The sequence below is a fragment of the Pteropus vampyrus genome, unplaced genomic scaffold (assembly GCF_000151845.1).
Source record: "Pteropus vampyrus isolate Shadow unplaced genomic scaffold, Pvam_2.0 Scaffold7, whole genome shotgun sequence".
Lineage (NCBI taxonomy): Eukaryota > Metazoa > Chordata > Mammalia > Chiroptera > Pteropodidae > Pteropus > Pteropus vampyrus.
The window spans coordinates 7,276,388-7,289,282 of NW_011888788.1; the positions used below are offsets into that span (position 1 = coordinate 7,276,388).

Consider the following 12,895-nt stretch of genomic DNA (forward strand, 5'->3'; position numbering starts at 1 on the left):
TCTCTGCCAGCCCCAGCCTGACCATCTGTAGATGGTCATCTGTAGATGGTCATCTTTAGTCAGGGGTGAGACTAGGAAAGCATAGCATCTTTGCCTCAATGCGGGATGAACTCCGAGGTATAGTTTTTGCTCTAGAGCTCCCCATGGGATCAGGCAGAGGCTGAAAATTTGTGGGAAATTTCAACCTTGCTCAACATCTTTCCCTTTCAATCCTGGCCTGACTGACTGCAGGCAAGTATTATGTTTCACCGGTACAAACCCTTTAATGTAGGAATTCCATTTTACAGATGTGGGAATGGAGGCTCAAGGAAACCACCTGAATTTCCAAAGCTCACTCAGTTAGTAGCTAACAGCACCTGGACTCCTGCCTCCAGTTGCTCTGTTCTGGTAGGTGCACCTGTCTCCAAATCATTTATCTCCATTTCTCCCAGTTATTAAGAATAAGAGGCTAGAGTGAAAGGCCTTATGAGGCATTTGGTATTGAGGAGGAGAGGAAAACTTGAAGTAGGTTAAAGAAAAGGGCCCTGAATCTTATCACAAAGACTGGATCCTGTTGCTTTTGAAACCACATAGCAGAGAGAGATTCTCTGATAGCAGCAAGAAAGTCCTGGGAGGGAACCTGAGGGCTATTGTATTTCTCTGTGCAGGGTACTCTGCAGCCTGCTGGATGCTGGCATCGGCTTGCTCTGTGCTTAAACTGCTTATTAAAGTCTAGACGCAACATAAAAGCATGTAAATTGGTTCCAGCCATCTCTAGTAAAAACTTCAACTGGAGCTGGGAAGTGATTGGAGCATCTCTTGGTGTAATTAAAATTGACTCTTAAAGTTTCTTTAGCTTAATTGGTAACACTTTCTTTGGAAGTTGGTGAAAGCGTCTTGCTGAGAAGGTTAAATGCATTTCTGTGTATAAGATCAGAATTCAAATATAGTTTTATGGACACATTTACAGTTATGTTCTACCCGGGTGGTCTTTTTTTTCCCCCCTCTATCTTTTCTATTTAAGATTTATGTTGTCATTCACCACAGTCTAAATGTGTTTTGATAAAAGGAAAAAAAAAATGAACCGTTGCTGACGCATTTCAAACAGAGAGTTGGTAATATTTTGAAGCTTTCAGTAAATTGAACGGCAGTTTGGCTTACCCCAAACTCCTTTCTTTCAAGCCCTTCACTCTGGAGTATAGCACTTCAACTTTGTTTGTTATTGTGGGGACCAAAAAATAATAATACTTTTCTTTCCACCTTCTAAGTTCTTTTAGCTGGACTAATAATCAAATTAACAGAGATAGATCAACAGGAGAAAATCAAAATTTTAATAAATGGGTAAGGGGAATTCAGATAAAAAAAATTTCAAAGTCAACGAGGCAAAACTGGGTACATATGACATTTTGGATGAAGGAAAAAAAGGGGCAGGGTAGATCTAAGATTTCAGAAGTGAGAACGAGCGACTTACAGATAGTTGAGGAAGAGAATTTTTGCTAAGAATGGCAGGAAAATTTTTGCTAAGCAATTCAGATACAATGATACACAGAGGGAATCTAGCAAACATGCTCCTGCTTTGAGTCTTTCTGCCTAATGCTAAGGTGATTATGTTATGGTTCCCTTCCTGAAGCAGGTTTTTTTCATCTGAATCTCTTAGGCAGGAAAGTGGGCAGGGTAAAAGGTTCTTTCTGAGTCTTTTGTTTTTTAATAAACAGCTTAAAAGTCAATATCCCAAAAGGCAGCTTTAGGTTGGCAAACTTTGGTCCTCTTCATTATCCAGAAATTGAAAGTAGCTACTACTGCCTAGCTGGGTCCAAAGGGAGAAAGCCAGCAATTTCTAAAATGGTCATGTCCTTGCTGTGGCCAAACCCATTGAACTCCATTAAGAGAATGCATGTGTTTATGCACAAGAGTGTGTTTACATGCGCTGGGACTTTTCTCCCTCAGTGTGTCTTCTTGAGGGTCCTGTCAGTGTAGTAACAGGTTCTGATAGTCAAAAAGCCTATGCTTTTAAATTTTTGGAGAGTGATCAGAGATGAAAGTCTCAATTCCTTGTATCAATCTTAATTTAGACTTGGGGGAAATCCTACTTGCTTTTATATTCGTGAGCATTTAGTCTTGATGATTTCCAGGGCCTTGACTCGATTCTGGGTTTAAGATTCATCACTATGGAGCGGAGGGTCCAGCCACCTTCAAATCAACCCCAACATTATTTCTCTATGTATGTATGTAGTGGTGGTGGTAGAGGGGTTTGCAAAAACAAAATTTAGAGGACCGTAACAGAAATAAAATCACTCTGGTCCTCGGATCTGAATGCAAGAACTGTTTATATTTTTGTGTTTTGCCTAACATATGTTCATAGGTAGACATATTTTTATACAGTTTTGGTCTTCACCATATAGATGCACTTTTTAAACCAATAATTTAAAAAAATAAATAATAAAAGTTAAAATTTCTTCTTAGGTATGTGCTTGTAGAACATTAAAAATATAATAGAAAAATATTATACCATTACATCAAAGACAATGCCTGTTAACAACTTAGCGTTTATTTCTTCAAACTTCTATACATGCATTGCTGTTCTTCCTACATAATTTGATCATATTACATATATTATTTTGTATTCTGCTTTTTTACTTCATATGATATTAAGCATCTATATTTTTGTAAATCTTTGAGAAATGGTTTTATAATATAGTGCATTAATGGGCTGTAATTTTGTTTGGCATTCTCTTATTAGAAAATAATGTTTCCTATTTTTTTGCTATTTATGTTGCTGTAAATAGGCATGATAATTATAAAATCAGATTTTTTTCTGTGTCCAGAATATTTCTTTAATACAGATTCCCAAATATGAAACTGCCTGATCAAAGAGAATATAAGAATGTAGGGCTCTTGATAATATTGTCAAATGGCTTTCTAAAACATTGTATCAATTTATAGTCTCACTCAGCTCTAATATAAGTGATGCCTTCCACATTTCATGTGTCAGCCCAGGTTGTCTCCACATCACTTCTCTGCATATTTATCCTTTAAGGTCCAAGTTGCACATAACCTTCTCTTCCAGTTCTTGGTCTTCTTCTTCTATTGCTTTTTCCTGTTTAATAATGCCAAAGCTCTGTGCTTGATCAGAGAGAGAATCCTTCTCAGGATCTGGAGGAGAATTTTTGAGGGGAGTTCTTAAGGAAGTTTTTTCTTGTAAAACGATTAAAGCTATCGAAGTGCATCTGAAGATGAGCAGAAAACAATGTAGACGGGTAAAGGAATTCCGAGCTGAAAGAATAGTGAGAAGAACCATTTGTTGTGTTTTCTTAGCCTTTTGCAGACATTTAACGGTGTGTGCTTGTCTCTTCGTGTGTGTGTGTACGTGCATTAGCCTAGATTCTACTGAAAAGCAGAGCTCGAGGCAAAGATTTGGGTGTAGGTAGGTTATTTTAGGAAATGAGCCCAGGGAGCAGGAATAGACCAGGAAGAGTGAAACAAGGAGGGGAGGAAAGTCAATGGGAGGGTGCATTATTGAGCTGATTCTTGCTGTGGGCAACTGGGGTTCAGTCCAGACTCAACAGAAGCCATATATATTTGTCTTCTGAGAAGAAAGGAATATTTATTCACTGGTTCCTATGCCTCATTGACAAGGATGCCCTATGGCTTGCTAATTCCCTCACATATCCAGGCTTGCACATATACCAGAATGGCTGGTTGTGTTCCTGCTGGCATCCCTCGTGACTGTGGCAGAAAAAGCCCCAGGACATAAAGTGAGAGGTATGCAATGCAATTAAGGTGAGGTGCCATCAGATTATGTCCATACATCTTGTTGCTGCAGCAATGTTGTAGTGAAAGATGAAGAGACTGTAGGTGAGGAACAAGAGGGACCAAATACAGTGTGTGCGTATTGTAATTTCATACATGCTTTCCCTTGTTTAGTTTGGTTAACTTGGCACCTGAGTAGATGCAGCACCAATTTACTCTAAACCCGATTTTTTATTTTTGAACCCAGACCCTCACTTTTTTCCAGTGGAATTATCCTCCATTCACATCTCCCACCTCTGCTATCCTCCAGGCCTGACTCATTAAGACATTGCATTTCTCCAACCAGGGATGGGCATATGATACAGTCAGAGTCAAGGAGATCCAATCAAGGCTTTTCTGGGACTGTTGGAGAAAGACACCCTCTCTTTTTTGCTGGAAGGATGTTAAAACTGTAGCTTCCAGCATACCACTCAAAACTAGAAAAAAGAAAGTAGAAAGCAGGTCAAAGATCCAAGGAGAAACCAGGTGCTGATGCGATGGCATTATTTGAATTCTTGGATTCAACTACCCATGGAATTTTTTAGTACATTAGCCATTTACATACCTGTTTTTGTCAAAGCCAATTTAACATGTGGTTTTTGTCACAACCAAAAGAGACCAGTAGATCTTTAAATTTACCTTCATTTAAGGTCATTTTTACTTTTTAACTTCATTCATTCATTCATTCATTCAAGTAATATTTATTAGTGCCTACTCTGTGCCTGTACTGCGAAAAAGTTCAGCTACCAGTTGTGTGGAGAAGAAAGATATAAATTAAAGCTCAAGTCTTCTGTAAACCCTGGAATATAGAACGTACTACTTTCAGGTAGATATGGCTATGAGTGATAGCTGAATTGTCAGAACTCACAAAGCAAATTTTTTGATTCTCAAAATAACCCAAGAGGTTCAGAGAATCAGGGTTAAGGGAAACACTGTGTGTATGTGTGTGTGTGTGTGTGTGTGTGTGTGTGTGTGTGTGTGTGTGTGTTGGGATACCTTTTATTGAAAAGATATGGTGATGGTAGCATCTGTATAGTACCTAGAAATGGTTACCATATGTAATCTTTATTACTTTATGAATCAGTTACCCATTGCCACAATAATGCACCATAATGAGTAACCATGGAGCCTGAAATGCATATGGCAATAAATATTTTTGTTCACAAATCTGTGGTTTGGCTGGGTGGTTCTGCTGATCTGAGCTGGGCTTGGTCAGGCTCATTCCTATATCTATTATCAGTTTTGATTCAGTTGAGTAGCCTTGCTGATCTTGGCTGGACTCCCTCACATGTCCACAATCTTCACTGGTACAAGTAACATCTGTTCCATATGTCTGTCCCTTAAGCAATCTAGTCCGGGCATGCTCACATATAAAATAGAAGAGCAAGAGACTAAGTGGAAACATGCAAGTGCATTTCAAGCCCCAGCTCACATCACCTCTGCTGATATTTAATTGACCAAAACAAATCACATGGCTGAATCTAGAGACAAGAGGCAGGCACTGCACTCTTATACAGCCAACAGCAGAGATCCAGGGAATGGCGTAGAATTGAGGCCATTTTTACAACCTGTCTACCACACTTGGTTGGCTTATATATAGTTCATTAAAATAAATATACATATAATTGGTTTGGTTTGTTGGAGCGTAGACTATGGAGTCCCTTAGATCTCTGATTAATAAAGCTCTTCACAGATGAGTCTTGGTTAAGTCAGCTTTCTTTCAGACACATAGGACTTCCTTTTCTCCATTGAAAGAACCCAATATTTTGAGTCTTTTTTTATATATTAAAAAGAAAAATGCAAAAAAAAAAAAAAGAAAAGAAAGAAAAAAGAAAAATGCTTCTTGGACTCAGAATGTCTTGCCTTCTTTTATGGAGCTTAAATTTCCTAAGCTGGAAGTATGTGTATGTCCTTTTTTTTTTTTTTTTTTTTGCCAAGGTCGGCTCTGGGCCTATGGTTTCCACTGTCTTCTTAAAAGAAAAAATGACAACAATAAAATTCCTAGGGCACTATACTATGCCCTTCTTTCATATTTTATGTAGCTTTTTATAAAGCCCCGATTGCTTTGGGTTTAAGTGGACCAGAAGAATTATTGCAATTGACTTTTTAAAGAATCTATTATAATTTTACTTTTGGTTTTCCAATATTATGAATTTGTGCAACATTTGGTCTTTCTAATCACTGGAAGTTTTATTAAAAACAATTTCACAATTTTTTTGCTCCCTGTCCTTTATTATAGGATTACAACACTGAAGGGTGGTTGGGGTGAAAACACTGAGTAGGTCCCTACATCTAGCTACCATTTTGGTTAGCTACAGGGACTCAGAAAGTGGGTAGTCTAAATTTGAAACCAGGCTTTTCTGCTTATTAGCTGGATGGCTCGAGCCAGGTTATCTAATTACTTTTGGCCTCAGTTTTTTATTCTGTCAAATGGTGTCATAATACCTACTTCACAGCATTGTGAAGGGGTTAAATGAGATAATGCATTTGAAGCCTTTTGCTCAATGCTTGAGAGATAGTGCGTGCCCAATAAATGGGGGTGATTCTTATCTTACCTGTGAACTTCTCGCTCCTTCACAGCAATTAACAACATTCTCGAGCTCTGGCTTCCTGTCCTGAAGACCCTCACTCAGGATGTTTGATGGCAGCTTAGAAACAATTTATGTAAGACTTTCCCAAGGAAGACCCAGGCCTGCAATGGTTCTAGGAATGATGCCAGCAAGTGGGACATAGCAAGAGAAAGTATATGGAAGCACAGCTTTGTCCCAGTTTTTGTGGGGGTTTCATGTGTCTGTTCCCATCAGCGTCCAGATGTTCTTCTATCTCAAACCTCTTATTTGCCTGTTTCAGGCCCCTACCTTCTTTAAGGGGGGCCCTTCACTCTCCAACAAGTCTTTGTGAAGATCCAAATGTGAGAACCAGTGGTTCTCAAATTTGGCTGTATGAGAGAATCGTTTACAAAACAAAAAAATACTGATGCCCTGGCCCTACCCCCACAGATTTACCTCATCTAGAGTGGGACTCAGGCATCAGCATTTTTAACAAGTTCCCCATGTGATATTAATGTGCAGCTAGGGTGAGAACCACTGAGCCAACCTATCTCAGGGCTTCTATGCAAGATTTCTGACTCAGTCTACTTTTATTATGATCCTACTTGTCATTTGATTGCTCCAGCTTGCAAACATTCCTTTTGGAAGAGATGTTTGTTTTCTCAATAGGTATGCAACAAGAAAAATTCTACCTTACATCTAGGCAGTGATTTATACTCTTCCACAAAATTTCACATTTGATACTAGAGGTCTTGCAATACAGTGAAAGGTCCCAATTCAGGACTTGAAAATTCTGGGTTGGAGTTTTACTTGCATTACTTATTAGTTGTTGCGATTTTGGCCATAGCTCTTAAATTCTCTGATATTTTGTTTGTTCTCTCTAAAGAATTCCACTGTGGATAGGATAGCAGTGATGTGTATTTCTTCCAGGCCCTTGAAAGCTCCCAGGAGCATCTCTGTTGGGTTTCCATGTCTGTTCTTTCCACCAGGGAAGCTGTGTGTTTGAAGGCAGTGAAGGAACAAGATAGGAGTCTAAGTCTCTGAGTGAGGGTTTGAAGAAAAGCTGCCTGATCAAAAATACCTGCGTTGAACAATTATATGAGCAAGAACAAAACAAAACAACCCCCCAACTCTGCTATTTTATTAAGCCTTGAGATTTTAAAAGTTTGCTTTTTTTTTTTTTAATCACTTTTAACTTTGGAGGAATAGGAATAGTATTGGTGGTTTGGTGAGGTGGTACCTCTCGCATCCAGAGTTCATAGTGGAATCAGCTGAAACCACAACCTTCCTAAACTCCTTCCTCTGCCCTATGCTGTGTCCCTCACTTTCTTATAGATTTCACCTGAGAGTCCTCCCTTATGAATCACATGCACAAGAATCCCCATCTCAGGTTCTGCTCCACGGGGTCCCAATCTAAGTCATCCTCTCACTAAAATGTGAGCTCCTAAGGGCAGAAATGTACTTTGTTTCATTTTCCACTACATTTCTAGTTATCCAATGAATGAATGTATAAGTGCCTTGTGTGTGTAAGTCACTAGACACTTTGGATAAATATAAGGAAACTTAAGTCATGGATTTGACTCTATGTTTTCTCAAGTCTTATCTAAAGGCATTCTTTTCTGTGAACCTTAAAAGAATGTAGACAATACCATATATTTTTCATCACTTTTTTCTTAATGGACAACAATAAAAGGATACTACCATTATATTTTGCCTTTATTCTTAACTTAGAGCGTGATTTAATTGTGGAAATGAATTTTAAGACAATTTTCTTTGCCTCGATCAGTTGTTTTATATGCTTATTTTTTTTCTTTGAAAAGTGGACATCTGAGAGAATGGCTTTTTTTGAAGAAAACTTGAAAAGTTTTATATAAATTATAAAAGTTAGCCTGGCTGTAGAAGCAAGGCACATATCCACTTTAGAGGCCTTTTAAATCCAAACATAATTCCTTTAAAGAACACTGTAGTAGACATTGTGGCCTTTGCTTTGGAAGGCCTGCTTCTGGCACAGGGAAATGGGGGCTTCTCAGTTGAACAGTGGGAGAGAAATGGTGATGAGCGTGCAAAAAGCGATTGCTTTAAGCGTATTGGCTTTTCTTTTTGTATCAGCAACGTGATCCTATTATTTTGAAGCAATGAGGTCATTTAAGTGTGCCTGGCTGGAGGTTTGCTATTTTCCTCTATTCTTTCCTTTAAATCCTTTTTGTCAACCATGTTCTCCTCAACTAGCAGAGCAGCTGTCTGGGTAGTTATAATCCCATTAAAAAGGCCTCTATTATGTCAATATTATATTTATAGAGAAATTAGTCACCTGGGGTTGTTGGGTTATTCTTCTGTATAGACATATTGTACCCCAGAAAAGCATGACTTTCCTCTTCATGTTAGATAAGGCCTGCTGCCTTGTCACAGTACCATATTGGCTGAAACTGATTAGCAATTAACATGGAATATGCCAATATGCCTTCCTCTGTTTGCAAAGCCCCCTTAATCTTCGCCACTGATCATATTCCTCTCAAGCTTTTTTGATAAAGCTGAGATTGTAGATGTGCCTGGATGTATGGGGCTTATAGTATTAAGTGAAAATATGACAGGCATTAAATGACCATCTTGATGGAAAAGGTGGGGAATCTAACCACAAAGACTTTGTAAACCTGTTAAAGTGCATTTGAGCAGTGCTCTAAAATTAGTAGTACATCTCCCCTCAAGATTCTATTCTTTTTTTAAAACAGATTTTACATTCTTACCATCTGAGTTCAGGTCTAACTATATTCTCCTAAGAGGAAGAGAAAAGACAAGGGGCTGAATTGCACTAAAAAAATATATCAGATTATTTAACTATGCCATTAGTGGGTTAAAGTTTAGTTTGTGGAAACATCATATTTTGCAAACCATAAAACATAGGGCACTTTTTAGCAGACTTTACAATAAAAGAGGGTGATAGTGAAGTCAACCTCTTTATTATGGCATGTGCTTTGTCCTAATTTTGTTTATTTTCCAAAACATGAAAGATTGATTTTTGAGACATTAAAAGGATAACTCTTCAAGGGTGACCCCAAGGGCTCTCACTGTAATTCCTCAGTAGTTGAGGACTCTTGGAAATGCCCAGATGCAGAAAGAAGGGGGTCATCTATTGGCTAGGTGGTGCTTGCTCTCAGAATGCTGTTGGGAAGTTGCAAAAAAGGCGCAAAGAAAGGCAAACTTCTGAGTATCAGCTGTTGTTATCAACTTTCAATACCATGTAAGCTTTCAGGAAAACCTTAATCAAATTTGTAGAGCAGACCATGGGATTTAAATAAAGGGGTATAAAGCAGATGAGTGAAAACAGCAATATTCAGATAGCGTAGCTGAAATTTCCTCAGCTGTTTGGAATTATTTAACATAAAATTCAAAGTGAAATTTAGAGAAGCAAGAAGGCTAGGCCAGCTCTGTAAATCTGCAAGTCAGATGTTCTAAAAGTCCCCTTGATCTTGCTCTCTGGCTCCTCCCACTTTTCTTCTAGAAAAGTTTTCTCATGGATCTTCTTTACATTCTCCGCCTCCCTCCCTCACCTTGTTTGGAGATCTTCTCTATACCGATAATATGCTCCTCTCTACCTTGCTGTATAGGTGTTTACATTTAGAAAATTGAGAATGGGGGGACCAAGGCATAGGGCTCCTTAGAAAACAAATCACATGGGTTTAGGAAAACTGGATAATTCATGTGCTTGCGTGAATTCTGCATTTTAACAAAATAGGAATAGGAATAACAAAATAGGAAAACTGGATAATTCATGTGCTTGCGTGAATTCTGCATTTTAACAAAATAGCAAACACAAGTCATATTCATTAGAGAAACAACTTGCAGTGCTTCAGTGCCCCCCACATGATCATATTTACTTTCAAGGTCCCTAAGACTCAAGTTGTCCATTTCCCACATAGCTGGTACATGGATATATGACAGTATATTCTATTTTGATCTTAACTGCATCCTCATCAGGTTTACTTCTCCCTGTGACCTCAGGAAAATTCTCTGAGAGTGGAATACTCTAGAGCAGTGCTGTCCAATAGAACTTTTTGTGATGAAGGAGATGTTCTCTGCACGATCCTGGTTAGTAGACACTAGCCACCTGGGACTATGGAGCATTCGAAATGTGGTTAGTGTGACTGAAGGACTAAATCTTTAATTTCATTAAGTTTCAGCTCAAATCTAAATAGCCTCATGTGGCTAGCAGCTACTGTATTGGACAACCCTAGTGAAGTAGAAAGCTCTTCTAGTAGCTGGGATGGGGAAAGATTGTAAACAACACATCCTGAGATAATATATGATGTAGTGATTGAAATATTTGACTTGAGCCAGAGTGGGTGGATTCGAAACCACCTCTGCTTTTCTGAGCAATGAAGTTGTGGTGGTGACTTAATTTCTCTGCATCTTAGTTTTCTTATCTGTATATTGGAATATAGAACAATAACAATACCTACCGCATATTGTTTGTGTAGCAATTTATTGACTAATTCACAGAAAACAATTAGAATAGTGCCTGGCATATAGAAAACCAACTTTAAAGTTGACAGTACCAGTGGCAAGAGTCCTGATACTACTTCTGCAACCAATGAAATATATTGGGAGGATTAAATAAAATATTCAACTATTCATAGGTACTCAGTCATGAGAGTTTTCATCCCTCCTCTCCTTTCCTTTCAGTGCTATTAGTTAATTAATTCATATATGCATCTAACAAATAAGACTGCTCTGTGCCAGTTTTTTCCTGTTATTGTTACCTGTCATTGCGTCAGCTCTGACTCTTGACTCCTTGCTCCTTTGTGAACAAGCTCAGGATAGCATGCTGGGGGATGGAGACCAGAGGCAATGGACCAGAGCCAAGTCAGCCCCACTAAGACCATCCTAGACCAGCTAGTGCCCACATAGCTGATCACAGTTGCATGAGCAAGCACAGCTAGGCACAGTGAAATGGACTAATGTTTTAAGCCACTGAGTTTGGGGGAGATTTGTGTGCAGCTATTACTCACTAATAGATAGATAGTATAATTAATGTGGCAGCAATCACCATATAGTCATAGAGATACATACTGGGCCTCAGAGGAGCCTCCCTAATGGGAGATATTGCTGAGCTATGGCCTGAAAGATGATGGAAGGAGATGTTTCAGGCAGAGGGAAGAACATGAGAAACCTGGAACATGAAGCTCCAAAATTCATTTTTTCTACCTGCTGTCAGGGATACATAAATATAAATATTCTTTTGCTTAGAGAGCTGCTTATGTAGCTGTGACATCAAGATTAACACAGAAATAAAGAAGTCAATTATTACACAAAATGAACTATATTAACTGCTGAATTTGTTCAGACCCTGGTGCAAGAAGTGGGAAGAGCACAGAGTGAGATCAATGAAGACTAAAATAAACAGCAAGGAAGACTTCTTAAAAGTAAGCTAATCATGATGGTACTTAAGGAATGGGCAAGACATGGCTAGGAGTACAGAAGAGAGGAAAATGTTGCTGGAACCATTTGGGGCATTTTGTGGAAGGGCCTTCTTGGTCATTCTTGCCCACTGAACACCTACTGTGTACTAAGCCTTGTGGGAACTACGGGAGAAGAAAAAGAAGCAGGAAATATTATCCGGTCTTCATGAAATTGAGAGTTATGCTTGCCTTTGGGGTATCAAGGTCGTTTTAAGTTCCATCTTGGCTTTTGCACAACATAAGGTCGGCCTATCATTTCTTTCCATTTGTATTTTTGGAGATGTTACTTTGTGGCAGGGTGCAGGAAGAGCCATGAAATTGTAGATCAATGCATATACTTTCAGATGTTCTCCATAGCAGCAAGGGGTTTGATTGCCAGTTTTCCCAGAAGATGCTGTCTCCTGACCATTTTTCAGAGATTGAGGAATTCCATCTCTCAGTCCCTTGAAATGTGGATTTTGTGCTGCTCTGATGATCAGAGCCCCAGTACATTGGCACCTATCGAGAGCTTTATTGTCTCTCCTTCAGGTTTTACTGAGCCTCTTTGGAATTTTGAGGCTTATAAGGTGTTTTCTTAGCCAGAAATCTTTGTAAAACTTGATTGTCAGAAATAAACAAGAGCAACCCCCACTTTCTGAAAATAGTACTTAAGTAAACATTAATTTGGAGTAAAGGACAGCCCAGACAGCTCTGGCACTAGCTCAGAGCTGGCAAACCTGTGCTGAAGCAGAAAGTTGCTTATTTGTGGGAAACATATTTGTCGAATCATAAAAGAAAGCTGCCATCAAAACTAAGCCCAGAAATTCAGAGACATATGTGGAGATAATTCATGCTATCCTCTTTTCCAGTTGGCAAATGTCTTGATAGGGTTGAGAGTAGGGGTGGAAGTCTCTTTAAAGATTCATGTGAGCCCCCCATGGCTAGTGGATTCACCATCTTTAACCCTGTCTATTCTTATCTAGCTCCCTCTCATGGACTCTCAAAGGCATTTGAAAATAAACAAGTGAGAAAGTTTCCCAAGACCATTCTAGCAATCCACTCTGACATTTGCTGAGAGGATGGGTTAAAGCTGCTCCCTATCTATCACTTCTCTGGTCTAGCACTCTGAGATTCTTTTCCTTG

At 38.9% G+C, this 12,895-nt stretch overlaps 1 long non-coding RNA gene across 1 annotated transcript in view; it reads left to right on the forward strand.

Annotated features, from left to right (window-relative positions):
• LOC111745976 overlaps positions 1 to 11,730 on the forward strand; it is an 88,560-nt gene extending 76,830 nt beyond the window's left edge. Inside the window, exon 3 of the long non-coding RNA XR_002782864.1 lies at positions 11,659 to 11,730. This is a non-coding gene — a long non-coding RNA (uncharacterized LOC111745976). The remainder of the gene's footprint in view (positions 1 to 11,658) is intronic.
• Positions 11,731 to 12,895: the final 1,165 nt, after the last annotated feature.